Source organism: Aphelocoma coerulescens, unplaced genomic scaffold, assembly GCF_041296385.1.
Source record: "Aphelocoma coerulescens isolate FSJ_1873_10779 unplaced genomic scaffold, UR_Acoe_1.0 HiC_scaffold_97, whole genome shotgun sequence".
Taxonomy (NCBI): domain Eukaryota; kingdom Metazoa; phylum Chordata; class Aves; order Passeriformes; family Corvidae; genus Aphelocoma; species Aphelocoma coerulescens.
The window spans coordinates 542,620-558,931 of record NW_027184078.1 but is presented as its reverse complement, the minus strand read 5'-3'; the positions used below and the strand labels follow the sequence as shown (position 1 = coordinate 558,931).

The window sequence follows — 16,312 nt, the reverse complement described above, 5'->3', positions numbered from 1 at the left end:
GGTCTTCATGGAGGTTTTCATGGCAACTGATCCCGACAATGGGAACTTATGCTCATTGTTACTGGCACCTGTTGACAGAAAACTGTATCAGTGCAAATGAGTGTAGCAACACTCCTTAGCAGCAGTGGTGTCGGTGGTTGAAGCATGGACCCAGACCAGTAGGGAATCAGAATTTTTTATTCAAAGAAATGAGCTGGTTGTATACACTTTATCAAGGCACAGTATTTCCTTATACGGCAGTTCTCACTATGTGACCTATCCTGTGTTGCCACATCAGCAACACACTTTCCAAATATCCTTCTGTGGGATGATCACTCGCTGTTCACCTCTCCATAGGGGTCTGCCGTGTGACACCTCCCCCCAGGGTCCAGTGGAGACAAGCTTCTCTGTGCTGCCATGTGCCTCTGCAGGCACGTCCCACAGCTCACAGCTCAGTTCTATCTTATCTCTCTCCATTCAGGGGTTTACTGATGATTATCATGGCAACCGACTAGCAATGGTTCCGGTATCCATGACGACAGTCCCCAGCCACAGGCCTTAATACAGATTGCCACGGCAACCCACCATCACAACAGGTCAAGTGCTTGTTGCCATGGCAGCTGTTAATGCAGCAATGTGTCTCAGTGCAAATGTCCAGGACAAGCGTCCTTTGCAACAGGTTTTATGTTGGTTTCTATAGCACCTGACCGTATTGATGGGTTTCAGTGCAAGTGTCCATAGAGATAGTTCATACCAGCGAGTTTTAATGATGGTTGCTAGAGCTTCCAACCTTGGCAACTGGATCTGAGGATGGTCTTATACCTTTTGCTATTAACACTGTTGCTCTTACTCTTTGTTTTCTTATCTCATTGCTGTTTCCAGTAAATTGTTCTTATCTCAACCCACGATCTTCTTTTGTGCCTCCAATTCTCAACTCCATCCCGCTGCAGCAGGAAGAGGTAGAGGAAGTGGAAGTAAGAGAGTGATGTGTGATTTGGGACAGTCTTGCTGGGGGCAGTGAATTGGGAAGTTCCATTCCTAAACCACAACACAGACACAAGCAGAGATGAGGCTGAATGTGCAGGGCTCAAGAGAGGCAAGTGGTAGGAGGTCAGTACAGCTTTTGGAGAAGGGTCAGTCCTGCCTTGTGTAAGGCCCCACAAACATGCTCGAGGAGCCTCTTACATTTTTTTTATGAACTCTGAATTAGCCACATGGGCGAAATAGTGACAAGATACTCTCACAAAGTCAAAACAACAAAACTTTACTGGCAACTTCAATAAATCAGAGGACTTTAGCAAAAGTTTAGAGCAGCATTCAATCAACAGAAAACATTTCACAAAGCACTACCTTAGCCCATTCAACTTAGCAAACTCCAAGCCCATTCAATTTTAAGTTACTCAAAACTCCAAGAAGATGGAGCTAGAAAAAGGAGGAGAAAGAGAAAGAGAGAAGATTTAGAAAAGAATGAATGTTGCTTCTACTCCTGAGTTCCAGCAGTGTCTCCATTGATACAAAATCCAGGATGAGGTAGAGTCAAGCCATGTGCTTTCCTTGTATCCTGGTTTAAGTATGTTTTGGTTTTCCTGGGCTGTGGAGAGAAACAATGGACTCTACACGCTCCAGTGTGAATCAGGCTGAAGTCATTTTATTGATGAACTACTGTCCCTAATACACAGTTCTTGCTTTCCCTACACGCGATCGTGCATAATTATTATTGGTAAGGCCTATTTTCACAAGCTGCTTTATGCTTTATGATTGGCTCTTGTATGTGTATCACATCGTCCACTGTGTTTATCACAACTGTCCTTCAGTTTGCCTTTTCTTATCCTTTTCTTCATTTGCTGGTTCCTTGTTCACGTCCTCCCCAATGCTGCTTGTTCCTTTCTCACAACCTTCCCATGGACTTTTTCCCCTGTGTACGTGCTTAAGTCCTTCTGGCTTATGTGCTCTGGATTTTCTATCTTATGGCTGGTTCACAATATGTCCATTTTCTAGTAAAAACATGGTTTCCACATTGGGCCCTTCCCCAGGTGGGACTTCTGGTCTGGTAGCCACTCTGGAGATGGGTTAGGGGCTCCAGGGTGGCCAGTGAAAGATCACCTCTGGTGTGCCAGGGATCGGCAGCCACTGGAGAGCTGGACTAAAGGCCCTGGGGGTTAGGGTGTGGGTAGCAGGGCAATTCCTCACCAAAAGCAAGGCCCGACCTTCCCCTTCTCCCACACATGCATCCAAAATGTTTTGAGCCAGCAGTCTCCTCCAGTCTTTCAAACTTTATCCTGACCTATGGTTTCATGATGCTGGTTTGGGCCCTTGGCCATCAGAGTCTTCCACAGGTTCTCCAGGCATCACAGGGTCCTTCTCCAGCTCCCAACCAGGAAGGAAAAACAAGTCCACAAAGGCACCCCAGAAAGGGCTGAGCATGGCTGTGACCTTCACATTGTCAGCTGCTTTCCATAGGAAATAACAGAAGCTCCCACAGACTCTCCCCCTGCCATGTAGCATGACATGAGGATCAGATTCCTCCTTTAGAGGTCAGAGAAAGGAAAAGGAGCCCCAGAATTGAGGGACTGTGCCTTTGAAAGCTTTCCTTTACAAATGCATGGAATACCCTCTGCTCTAGGAAGATGTATCTCTCCTCAAAAAGGGACATCCTTCAGGCCAAAGTCACACTAACCCGAAGGCCAGGCATCCTTCCATGCACTGGAAGGGGTTCTGCAGGTAACGTGCTGGGGGCAGAGACCTCAACTGGCCTCGCTTCTCTCTGCAGTGACAATCACACCCCAGGGCTCTGCAGCACCACATGGGCTTTCACAGGGAGGTTGCTCGGGCCTCACTCGGCCCCTTCCCTTCCTGCGACCCCACACAGGGATTGTTCTGCTCCTGCCCTTCTCCTCCCAAAACCTCCCCTGAACAGCATTTTTTTTGTGCCTGGAAATTCCTTAACAAGTCAATTTGGTTCTTCAGGCTTGACTTAGGACTTTGGTTTTGCCTCTGTCAGCACATGGCAGAGCTGCTCAGGGTGGGAAGGAGCACAGGAGGTGTGTAGTGGGATCTCCTGCTGAGAGCAGGGTCTGCTCTGAGGACCAAGCTGAGGGCTCAGGGCTTCAACCAAACGGGTGCTGAACACTCCTGGCACCAGAGAGGTCAGGTTTGTATCTCCCAGTGGTGCTGCAGAGAGGAACCCCACAGCCAGGTGAGAGATACTCCAGTCTGAACCTGGTATAAGAACAGTCCAAATGCCACCAGGAGTCTCTGCCAAGGTCACCAACACAGCCTGGTCAGGTGGGCTCTGCCAATGCCCAGAGGTGTCTGCCACAGCCCCATCTGCCATGGCTTCGTCAGCTGCACTTCTTCCTTCCCCTGTGTGCTTATGGTGGTCCTTCCCTGGGCATTTGTCAGCCCTTGGGGACCTCTCCAGATCCAGATGAAGCTCCATGCACAGATCTCAGAAGCTGTGAGTGGTGTGAGCTCAGGAGAGCTGTTAGGGAAGGCTCAGCAATGGTTTCCTGGGGCTGGTTTGGGCCCTTGGCCATGACACTCTGCCACAGGTTCTCCAGGCTTGGCAGAGCCCTGCTCCAGCTCCCATCCAGGAAGGAAAACCATGTCCACAAAAGCCCACCAGAAAGGGCTGAGCATGGCTGTGCCCTCAGACACCACAGAGCTGGAACAGCTGGCACTGGACTGGGGAAAGGGGACCTGTCCCCAGCCATGGCTGCAGAGGCAGAGATCTCTGGAGAGGCCCTTGCCAAGGTGGGAGGCACCACTGGCAGTTCAGGGAAAAAAGTCCAGCTGTGATGAACGAGCTCCACTGGAGGCTTGGGGGAGGATGAGAGCAATGGAGGCAGAGGAAGGGACGCTTCTAATTCCCCCCAGGACAAGTCCCCCAATCCCATCCTCCTTCCTCCTCTTGCCTCTGGGTACCATGGTCCACCCAAGCTCTCAGCTGTGTGTGGAGGCACCTCCCTTTTGCCTCTGGATAACCGATGAGCACATGGGAAACTTCTACCTGACGAGAACTCAGAGTGAGGAAGGTCTGCTACTTCTGTGGGCCAGAGCAAGACTTCCCTTGGTGTTTCATCCTACCTGTTAGACTAGTCTAACAAGGAGCTGAGAAACGCTCCCTTACAGTCAAAGAGTGAAACAGAAACCCAAAAGTGATGTGTAAAGCCCTCAGCCACCTCACCTGACCTTTGTGTAGAGCGTTCCTCTACCAAGCATGAGGAACAGCCTCTGCCAGAGCAGGTTCTGCAGAGAAATTTGTCACAAGGATTGACCTCCCATGGCCTTTCTTCTGAAAACATGAGGTCCTATGAACCAAGAGCCCTTACCTCGAAATACAAGAACAGCACCAGCAGCCAATGTGAGAAGGAATAAAGGGAGTTGTATCCAGGAAGCAGAGACCCACTGAGATGCACCTGGAAAAACAGAATCTTTGAAAAAAATTATCTGAGTGTCATCTGGCAATGTTCAATTTTACCCCCAAACTTAAGCACCTGCTCAAAGAGTTTCTGTTGGAGAATGGATTTATTGGGATCAATAAAAGAGCTGTGCAAGCTATTGAGCTGGAGGTTTTTGGGCCTGTGTGTATGAGACACTTTCCGTGGGAAAGTCTCTGTGAAAAGCAAAACAGTTTCAGCCTGAGAAATTTCAGGGAGTAACGTACTTGCAGGTGTAATATCTAGGAGTATAAGGGAGGCAAGGGCAAGATTCTTTTGAACATAACAAGACTGTGGAAGACTGCCAATGTAGTCTGATTGTGTAGAAATAGAAATATGTCCTGATAAGTAAGCCACTTAGGAGCTAACAAGCTGGTATACTATTTAAGTGCCTCTAGACTGCTAATAAATGGGAGTGTATTTTTCAACCATATTGGCTGGTGTCTGTTCTTCTCCCCCCGCCGGGGATCCGAGCTCCCCGTCCCGCCGCGGCTTCCGACCTCTGGCTTCCGACATTTGGCGCCCGAACACGGCACACCGAACTCGGAACATCGAACTTGGGACAGCGACTTCGGAACTTGGAACGCGGAGTACGGGACTTTGGACTGGGACTGGTATTTTATTCCCGTTGCCCTGGCGGGAGCCTAATGCGGTGCCGGGGCAGCGGCGGCGGGCGTGGAGGGGTGGCCAACCTCTAGCCTGGGCCACCTTAACATCGGTGGTTCGCCGCTTGGCTGCTAAAGGCTTGCATGGACGCTGCAGTACCCTGATACTTGGGGCGCGCGGAGGCGCGGGTGGTATCAGAGTAGTCCGCGGGTTTTTCGGTTTTTAGTTCGCGGTTTGCGGTTCGCGGTTCGTCCGCGGTTTTGTTTTCCGCGCTGAGGCGCGGGTTCGCGCTGACCGCGGGTACGGCTCGCGCTGGACGCGGGTTCGCGGTTTTATCCGCGGGTATAGTTTATGCGCTTTGTGTTTCGCGCTGAGTCGCGGGTTTGTGGACGCGGTCATGGAAACTCAGGCAGCCTTTAATGTGTTTTTACGCTTTTTAGAAAAGCAGGGAATTAAGGAGATAAACCTTTATAAGGAACTAGTTAATCCAAGATCGTTTAAAATGAAAGCTACAGAAACAAGAGCTCCCAAATCCACCTGGAGAGCAGTAATTAGTACTTTCTCAGAAGTAAAATCAGGAGAGACAGTTGCCGCGGTTGCCATAGAGACTGTAGAGCGCGGCAGCGCGGGCTTTAGTAGCTCCGCGAAAGTATCAGACGCGGGACTTACAGAGCGGCGGCCAGAGACCGCGGCGGAGTCCGGGGTAGCGCGGTCCTTCGGGCTGGCCGCGAGAAAAATCATTAAAACCACGGCAGCGCGCGTTAGCTCATTGCGAGAGTTACTAAACCCGGCAGAGCCGGATGTTAACTCTCCGACGGCCGGAGGAGAAATGGCCGCGAGAGAGGAAGCGCAGACACCAGACCCAGGGGCGGGGCGCGGGCGGGCCAGAGAGACACCGGCAGCCCCGGTGCCCGGCCGAAAGCAGCAGCCCGGCCAAAAGCGGCGGAGGGTGAGTCCCCTGCGCTGAGCTGCGGGACAGCCGGCAGCAGCGCGGCTTTTACAGTTTCGTCGCCTGCAATGCCAAAGCCGGCCAGGGCGACCCGAAAACAGCCCCAAATGAAAGAGAAGTACCAACAAGTAATGCAAAAAGTCATCAAAAAGCTTGCTAACTTATCTATACTAAGCATTTTTCAGTCTGTCTTTACAGCAGATGTCCTGTGTTCAAAAGCATTACATCAGCATCGCACAGTCGTTGCTAACCCCTTCACAGTTCCTGCTCTGGGAACGAACGTGGACTGCAACACTGCAGAATGTCCTGCAACAACAGAGACAAGTCATCACTACATCACTGACCAGAGAGATGCCCAGCAAAGTGGTGCCATGCTACAGGACCCCAAAACAAGAAAGCACAGTCAGCATCAGCTCCTGAGGAACGTGATGCCACTGCCATAACAGCTGGGACTTTGAGACCTGTCCTGAGGAGCCTTGAGAGAGGCTGAGACGTGGCTGAGTGAAGGAGCTGACGACTTGCCAGATCCACCACTCTCCATAGCAGGAGAAATAGTGAGACTCTGGGGCGATAATAACAGCTGCCCTAGGTGGTTGCTAGTGACTGGTGGTGGATGTCGGGGAACTCCTTCCAAAGACAAAACTAAGAGAAATAATTGCATGAATTTTTGGGTATATTGCAAAAAGTTTTTGAGTATAACACCAAACTCAGAAGTAATGTCTTGAAATAAGAGTACATTTAAGTTCTGTTAAGTTTACGTGATGTTAAGGTTAATTTCTGTTAAAGTTAAGTTCTTTAATTTTAAGTTCTGTTAAGTTTAAAGTTCTGTAGAATTTAAGTGATAAGGTTAAGTTGCATAACGTTTAGGTAGTGTTAAGGTTAATTCGTGTTAAGTTTAAGCAAAGTTAAGTTTAAGTAAAGTTAATTTTAAGTTCTGCTAAGTTAAGTTGTGTAGAGTTTAAGTGATGTCAAAGCTACGTAGCCATTAAGTTTAATATAGCCTTGCAAGTGCTTAATAAGTTAAGTGTGTGTTATTAATGTTAGACATGTAATAATATAAAGTTAAGTAGCTATTGATCTTCTGCTATTAGCCGCAGCCACGACTGTGAAAGGTTTAGAGGTTTATGCTGTTTAAGTCTTTTTAATCATTTTTTCCCATTTTCACTAATAGATAAGTAAGTTACATCAATTAACTACATAATTATAGAAAAAGACGGTCTCAACTTAGAGGGATAGTTAAAGTTGTTAAGTTTAAAATTATAACTAGTTTTATTTGTATAGTATTTGATTACTGTAGAACTGGCAGTGTGTTCACCTTGCCTCCCGATGCTTGCAATAGACAATATATAAAGTCTACATCTGTGATCCCTCCAGCTTTGCTTGCACAAAAGAAAAAATGGGGAATTTGTTGGAGAATGGATTTATTGGGATCAATAAAGGAGCTGTGCAAGCTACTGAGCTGGAGGTTTTTGGGCCTGTGTGTATGAGACACTTTCCGTGGGAAAGTCTCTGTGAAAAGCAAAACAGTTTCAGCCTGAGAAATTTCAGGGAGTAACGTACTTGCAGGTGTGATATCCAGGAGTATAAGGGAGGCAAGGGCAAGATTCTTTTGAACATAACAAGACTGTGGAAAACTGCCAATGTAGTCTGATTGTGTAGAAATAGAAATATGTCCTGATAAGTAAGCTACTTAGGAGCTAACAAGCTGGTATACTATTTAAGTGCCTTTAGACTGCTAATAAATGGGAGTGTATTTTTCAACCATATTGGCTGGTGTCTGTTCTTCTCCCCCCGCCGGGGATCCAAGCTCCCCGTCCCGCCACGGCTTCCGACCTCTGGCTTCCGACAAGTTTCTGTGGAAATGAATGCAGAAATAGTCCCAGTCCTCCATGGGTGGGCAGAGCCTGCCTTCCCTTGGGATGTGCACAGCCTGTGGGGCAGGAGGGACCCTGCTCATTTCTCACTGCAGCCTGTCCTGCCTTCAGTGCGCCGTGATGCTCTGGGATGGGTCTGGCTGGACTGGAGAGCTGTCGCCTTCCCTGGCACTGGGAAGGGCCTCACAGGGCTCCTGAGACGGTGAACCTCCAGCAAAGACTTCTCAGGATGATGGGACTCACCTGAGAGGAGCACAGTAGTTTTCTTCTCCACCTGCAGCAGAGGGTTCTGGATTTGACTGGTGACTTTTCCCACTTGCTCTCCTGTAACTGTGACTTTGCACACATTGAAGAGTTTCTCACTGTCCTTTCCAAATGAAATAATTTTATGATTCTATGATTCTGTGCTGTTTTTGATCAGTGAATCCAAGCTAAGCAGTGCCACCTGACATTATCAACACCTGCATACAAACGGTGCCCACTGTCCAGCCAGGAGAAACTGGCAGCCCAGATCATCTCCTTAGCCCAGATGCGAAGTCACAACAGGGAGGGCCCCATTCCCATTAGTCCCATGGCCAGGGATGCTGAGCACTCGGATGACCCTCAGGTGGGCTCACACCTCCCCAGCAGGGATTATTGCAGCTTGCCAGCCCCATGTGGGTCAGAACAGGGCTTAGGCTGCGCATGGAGCATCCAGAGCATCTCTTGGCACAGGAACTCCTCCCAGGCTCTTTGCAGCTGTTCCAAGCTGTTCCTGCCTGCTCCATTTCACCACACAGTGCAACTGCTTTCGAACCTAGTGCAGTCCAGGCTCTGGGTCTCCTGGAACATTCAGGTTTAGAGCTCCTTCCTTGCCTAAAACTCCCAGGGCTGCCATGACCATCATGGGGCTGGTGAGATCACTAGTTCCTGGGTTCCCTCCTGGGCGGTGGTACATGGGTTGAATTTTCATGGCTCCTTACAGATCTCTCAGTGACTCAGAAATAAAGTATCACATTAAACAAAAGGCAGGTGCCATTTAACCCATGAGCTGCTGGGAGCTGGCACATGAGATAGTCTCTCCCATTTCCTCCACTCAGCTTCTCCAATCTCCAGCTGTCAATTTCCTAGACAGAATGAAAGCGCTGATCTTACTCCTGATCCTATGGAAAGGCATTATAAGCTGTTTTTACATGAAGTAAGCAGAGGATCCTATGATCAGAACCAGGGAGACCCTGCATCCAGCTGGGAGAAGGAGAGGGACAAACAGGTTTACTGGAGTGTGTGCATCTGATGGCCTGGCACAGCAGCCACTCCAGAGTACAAAGTTCCAGCAGACACTGGGGCACAGAGTACCCCGACACCATCAGGCTACAGAGGGGTAGAACCTGTCTGTATTTCTGGAGTGATGTAGGATCCCAGCAAGTGACTGTAATGGAGGCTGGAATCAGCCTGACTGGGAATGAGTGGCTCAAAGTGCCCCACTGTTACTGTCCCAGAGGCTCTGTGGATTCTTGGCAAAGGCCATCTAAGGAGAAGGGATTTCAATTTTCTATAGCAGCTTCTCACAGGACTTGTCCTCCAATGCTTGCATCAGCTTTGTTGCCACCCTTCAAGTACCTCCACATTCTTTTTAAATAGTGGGGCCCAGAGCTGCACATGAGCTGAGGCTGCAGCAACACTCAGTGCAGCAGGATCATTGCCTCTCTTTACTACTGGTTCTGATGTCTTTGATAAAACTTCTGCAGAGCTGCTCTGTAGCCACTCCTCTCCCAGTCTGTATTTGTCTCTGGCATTACTCTGCCCTAAGCGCAGATGTCAACACTTGTTCTTGTTGAATCATGCCTTTGACAATCGCCAAACACTCAAATCCATCCAGACCCCTCTGCAAAGCCTCCTGCCCCTCAAGAAACTCAGCAGCATCTCCAGTTTGGCATCATCAGCAAACTTGCTAATGGCACATTCAATTCCTGCACCCAAATCACTGATAAACACAAGGAACAGACATACTCTAGGACTGAGCCTGCAGGAACTCAGCTAGTGACTGTCCATCAGACAGAGGTAGCTGTATTTTCTACAACCCTGGAGCCCTGGCAATCAGGCAGTTCTTCACTTGGGGTACCATATACCAGTCTGTCTCACAGCTGGGCACATTGTCCAGAAGGCTGATGTCAGGGTTACCATCACTATAACCCAGGAAAGCTTCATCCAGCACCTTTCTGTCATGAGGCAGGTGACTCATCATGGGATATCAAATTAGTTAGAGAGGACTTTCCCAGTATCAAATAATTTCTAGGGCAATAAGAAATACTTCTGACACAGTCTTTGAAGGAAGAAACAGCTGAGAAAAGTGACACTAAGGGGCAAGTTGAATGGGAATCCAAGAGTACTTCAGATGTCATTCTCTAGAAAAACAGATTTTCTCCTATTTCAAGTTGATTTCTCTAAAGGGTGACTGTAAGTTCCAGGAAAACTCCACCTTCATTCCCTAGGTAACCTGTCAACAAAAACATCAGTCTTACAGAATAATGATCCTTGATCTTCAAACAGAGCCACACCCCGAGTTAATCCTCCGATGTTTAATTCTTCATTTCGGTTTCATTTTTGAAAGTTATTTCCTTAAAGAGCTGATCAAAGTTCACATTTCATCTATAGATTGAAGACGTGGAGATCATTCTTACCTGACAACAGGTAAAATCTAGCTCTAATTCTAAAACAGGGCACATTTTGTGGGTGTTGAGTAGGATCTCTGCTTGTCTTAAACCTCTCATTGACATCGAAGCTCCATTTGCACCTAATTGCCTACATCACCAACACAGAGCCCTCATATAGCAATGAGATGTGACCTTCAGGAAGCAAAGTGACTTTTAGGCAAAGAAACACCATATTTGAACTTCAGGATCTGATTCTTCTGTTCATTTTCCTTCCCTTCTGCAGCTGGAAATTTCTCTGGCAAGAAAATACCAGTCCCATATCAGTGCTCATCTTTGCTGACTGAGACAGGTAAGCAGCTCTCTGTTGTTTCTTTCTCTCCTGAACAAGTGGTGAATGTGCTGTGCTGTCAGAGTGGAAAGGAGCCACTCTCTTCCCTTCACCCCAGCTATGCACACAGGGACCAGCAAGCTCTTCCCATCCCCCAGGTCTCCTCAGGCAAAGGTGGCAAGAACTGGGGTCATCAGCAGCACAGCTGTTCCCAGAAGGTCTCGGAGATGAACTAAACGTTATGGGGAATGGTCATTTGGGGGAGAAGTTGAGATATGGACTGGCCCTCTGGGTCTGGTGTTTGTTTCCCAAGGATCGTTCTGATGCTGTCCTGGGGGAGGTGGCAGAGCAGGAGAGAAGGGTGGAATTCCCCCTCTGGAAAGGGCTGTTGGGCCCAGGGACCCCCTTGGGGCAGGGCCTTGAGCAGGGCTGATGATAATGCTGGAACTTCCTTCTCAGCGAGCAAGGCTGGTTCCAAGTCTGGCCACTTGGAACTCTTTCCTGTTGGAAGCTGCAACAGTGTGAAACTGCCTTGATTTTATGGTAACTCAGGATGATGATAACTCCCAGAGCACCCAGGGGTCAGTAGCCCCTGCAGAAATGTGAATAAGCTTAAAATTTCCCAGTTAGTACCTTAAGTACCTTAAGTGATTGAGGTTGTCAGTTCATAAGCAGCAAACCTCAGGTCATCACAGCATTGTCTTTATTCACCCATTAAATAATTCATCTCATAATTCCACCGTGTTCAGGGGTCTTTGCAGATCTCACAGGTGGTGCAGAGTCAATGTCATCCTCACTCAATTTTCTCCCCTTCTGGTGTAACACTGATTCTTGCCCTCAGTTAAACTGTGTCCCTGTGTGTGTTTAGCAGTGCTGAACATGAAGCTTTGAGGGATGGAGAAACTGCCTCTGTGTGTTTTTTGTTGTGTTGAGTTTTTTAGACCTGTGTTCCCATGGCAGGGCTGGTTGAGAGGGCTTTAAACTAGGTTTAAAGGGGTAAGGGGATGTGTTGGAGAGGATGAAAGTTTGGTAAGAAAGTTTCACAGGTATGTAGGCTTGGCAGAAAGATCTCTGAATGTAGAAACTGAGGATGAGATAGAAATGAAAGCAAGTTTTGATATAGAGTAAAAGATGTTTTGCTGAAACACTGACCAGTGAATAACTGAGAAGGCAAAGGTTGGAGATGAGTTGGAAGGAGATTTTTAGGAGTAGGACAAAGGTATGTGATTACAAACAAAGACATGTTTTTCGCCAAGTACATAAGTCTCAAGAAGAGCATAAGTAAATAGAAAACATGTTTTGACCAGAAAGAGAGATATGGCAGGCAAACAAGAAATGTTGATGTAGCAAGAAGAAGAGAGGTCTGAGAATTTCCCATTGTAAGCTTAAATTGTAACTTACTTACTCTTGAGATTGGATAATAATGACCATAATATGGTAATGGGAGTAGTTATGATAGGCTATAGGCAAATGTAAAGGTGTTGTGTATGGTGCTTATTGGTTGTTATGTGTTAAGATACTCTGCAAAGAAAAGTATATAATGCTTTGTAACTTGAACAGAAGGGGACTTCAGGTATGCCTACAGCTGGAGCTGGCAGCTGTAGGGCTGGCTCTGGATACCCACTCCCTGAACTGCTGTAACTTCACCTATGCAATAAACAGCTTTCAAGAGAGCCGCCTGAAGTCCAGACATCCTTTGTGAACCTTTCTCCTATAGGGATGAAACCAGGCTGTCCAGAGATGAGCCTAAGCATGATAAGCCAGAGTCAGGTGAAGTCAGCAGCCCAGCTGAAGTTCATGTACACTAATGCACACAGCACGGGTAACAAACAAGAGGAGCTGGAAGCCATGGTACAGCAGCAAAGCTGTGATGTAGCTGCCATCATGGAAATGTGGTGGGATAATTCGCGTGGCTGGAGTGCTGCAATAGATGGCTACAAGCTCTTCAGAAGAGACAGGAGAGGGAGAAAAGGTGGAGGGGTGGCTCTGTATAGGAGAGAGTCCCTTGACATTACAGCACTTGTGGTCAATAATGGTAAGGTCAAGTGCCTGTGGGTAAGAATCAGGAGAAAGGACAGCAAGACCAACATCCTGGTGGGAGTCTGTTACAGACCACCCAGCCAGGATGTAGAGGTCGATGTGTTATTCTATAAGCAGCTGGAGGATGTTTCAAGATCACTAGCCCTTGTTCTTGTGAGAGACTTTAACTTGACAGATATCTGCTGGGAACTCAACACAGCAGAGAAGAGGCATTCTAGGAGGTTCTTGAGAGGAGAACTTCTTGTCACAGCTGGTGAGTGAGCCTACCAGGGGTGAGACCCTCCCAGACCTGCTGTTTACAAACAGAGAAGGGCTGGTGGGAGATGTGGTGGTCAGAGGCTGTCTGGGGTACAGTGACCATGAAATAATAGAATTCTCAACATTCAGTGAAACAAGGAGGGGCATCAACAAAACTTCCACTCTGGACTTCCAGAGAGTGGACTTCAGCCTATTCAAGAGACTGATTTGTAGAGCATCTTGGGAAACAGCCCTTAAAAAGAGCATCCAGGAAAGATGAACATACTTGATCAATGAATCTTGATGACACAGGAGCATCCTGTCCCTATGTGCTGAAAGATGAGCCGGTGTGGAAGACGACCGACCTGGATGGGCAGGGAGATTTTGAAGGAACTAAGGGGGGAAAAAAGGCATATCATCTTTGGAAAGAGGGGCAGGTAACTAAGGAAGTGTTTAAGGATGTTGTTAGGTTATGCAGAAAGAAAATTAGAGAGGCTAAAGCTCAATTGGAATTTAATCTGGCTGCTTCTGTAAAGGACAATTATAGGAGAAAGTTTCACAAAGGATGTCTGGACTTCAGGCGGCTCTCTTGAAAGCTGTTTATTGCATAGGTGAAGTTACAGCAGTTCAGGGAGTGGGTATCCAGAGCCAGCTCCAGCTGTAGGCATACCTGAAGCCACTTTCTGTTCAAGTTACAAAGCATTATATACTTTTCTTTGCAGAGTATCTTAATACATATCAACCAATAAGCGCCATGTACAATATCTCTACATTTGCCTATAGCCTATCATAACTACTCCCATCACCATATTATGGTCATTATTACCCAATCTCAAGAGTAAGTAAGTTACAATTTAAGCTTACAATGGGAAATTCTCAGACCTCTCTTCTTGCTACATCAACATTTCTTGTTTGCCTGCCATATCTCTCTTTCTGGTCAAAACATGTTTTCTATTTACTTATGCTTTTCTTGAGACTTATGTACTTGGCGAAAAACATGTCTTTGTTTGTAATCACATACCTTTGTCCTACTCCTAAAAATCTCCTTCCAATTCATCTCCAACCTTTGCCTTCTCAGTTATTCACTGGTCAGTGTTTCAGCAAAACATCTTTTACTCTATATCAAAACTTGCTTTCATTTCTATCTCATCCTCAGTTTCTACATTCAGAGATCTTTCTGCCAAGCCTACATACCTGTGAAACTTTCTTACCAAACTTTCATCCTCTCCAGCAGACAATAAAAAGCATTTCCCTAAATACTTTACTAGCAAAAGGAGGAGCATGGAAAACTTCCATTCTTTATTGGACTTAGGGGGGGATATAGTTACCAGAGAGGAGGAAAAAGCTGAGGTACTTCACACCTTCTTTGCCTCAATTTTCAACAATAAGACAGAGTGTCCTCAGGACAACTAGCCCCGAGCTAATAGATGGGGATGGGGAGCTGAATAGCCCCTCTGTAATCTAGGAGGAAGTAGTTAGAGACCTCCTGAGCCACTTAGATGCTCACACGTCTATGGGACCAGATGGAATCCATCCTAGGGTGATGAGGGAGCTGGCAGAAGAGCTCATGAAGCCGCTCTACATCATTTACCATCAGTCTTGGCTCACTGGGTAGGTCCCAGAGGACTGGAGGTGGCAATGTGGTACCCATTCATTAGAAGGGCTGGAAGGAGGATCTGGGAAACTCCAGGCCTGTCAGCCTGACCTCAGTGGCAGGAAGGTTATAGGTGTTATGTGTTATATGTTCTATAACAGATCACCCTGAGTGCCATCACACAGCACCTATAGGGTGACTGGGGGATCAGACCCAGCCAGCATGGGTTTAGGAGGGGCAGGTCTTGCCTGACCAACCTGATCTCCTTTTATTAAGAGGTGGCCAGCCTGGTGGATGTGGGAAAGGCTGTGGATGTGTCTACCTGGACTTCAGCAAAGCCTTTGACATCATCTCCCACAGCATTCTCCTGGAGAAGCTGCAACCCATGGCTTGGACAGATGCATCTTTGCTGGGTTAAGAACTGGCTAGTGGCTGGGCCCAGAGAGTGATGGGGATGGTGCTGCATCCAGTTGGTGGCCAGTCACTGTGGTGTCCCCCAGCAATCAGTGTTGGGGCCAGTCCTGTTTAATATCTTCATTGATGATCTGGATAAGGGGATCGAGTCTACCATTAGCAAATATGCAGATGACACCAAGATGGGTGGGAGCATTGATCTGTTGGAGGGTAAGAGGGCTCTGCAAAGGGATGTGGACAGGCTGGATAGATGGGCCAAATCAAAAGATAATGAGATTCAACAAGACCAAGTTCCAGGTCCTGCACTTTGGCCACGACAGCCCCAGCAGCACTACAGGCTGGGGACAGAGTGGCTGGACAGTAGTCAGGCAGAAAGGGACCTGGGGGTACCGGTTGACAGCTGACTGAACATGAGCCAGCAATGTACCCAGGTGGCCAAAAAGGCCAATGGCATCCTGACTTGGATCAGGAACACTGTGGCCAGCAGGACCAGGGAAGTGATTCTTGCCCTCTACTTGGCACTGGTGAGGCCGCACCATGAGTGCTGTGTCCAGTTCTGGGCCCCTCAATTTGGGAAGAATGTTGAGATGTTCCAGCATGTCCAGAGAAGGGCAACAAGGCTGGTGAAGGGTCTGAAACACAAGTCCTGTGAGAAGCAGCTGAGGGAGCTGGGGTTGCTTAGCTTGGAGAAGAGGAGGCTCAGGGGAGACCTCATCACACTCTACAGCTACCTGTAGTCAGGTGAGGGTCGGTCTCTTCTCCCAGGCAACCAGCAGTAGGACAAGAAGACACAGTCAAGCTGCACCAGGGGAAGTTTAGGTTGGACATTAGGAAAAAGTTTGTCTCAGAAAGGGTGATTGGGCATTGGAATGAGCTGCTCATGGAGGTGGTGGAGTCACTGTCCCTGGAGGTGTTTAAGAAAAGACTGGATGTGGCACTTGGTGCCATGGTCTAGTTGACAAGGTGGTGTTGGATCAAAGGTTGGAGTCAATGATCTTAAAGGTCTTCTCCAACCTAGTTGATTCTGTGGTTCCATATCTTCTTTGGAAAAGCATTCAACTTGTTTGGGAATGTGGTTTTGTCCTCCAAAGGAACTAATGACTTGTCAGGCAGTGAGATATCTTTTGGGCCTTCCTTGGATGACAGGAGAATTTTGTAAAAGCTGGATGTAAAAAGACCATGACATTTGTGAGGTTTCAGTGTTGCTAAACAAGGTGTG

General features: G+C 47.7%; 1 long non-coding RNA gene across 1 annotated transcript; it reads right to left on the bottom strand.

Annotated features, from left to right (window-relative positions):
- Nucleotides 1–1,605: 1,605 nt before the first annotated feature.
- Nucleotides 1,606–7,729, bottom strand: LOC138102661 (uncharacterized). The gene is made up of 2 exons (XR_011147467.1): nucleotides 5,694–7,729; nucleotides 1,606–4,397 (listed from the first exon to the last, which is right to left on the bottom strand). It is a non-coding gene; the product is annotated as an uncharacterized lncRNA (long non-coding RNA).
- Between the last annotated feature and the right edge of the window lie 8,583 nt (nucleotides 7,730–16,312).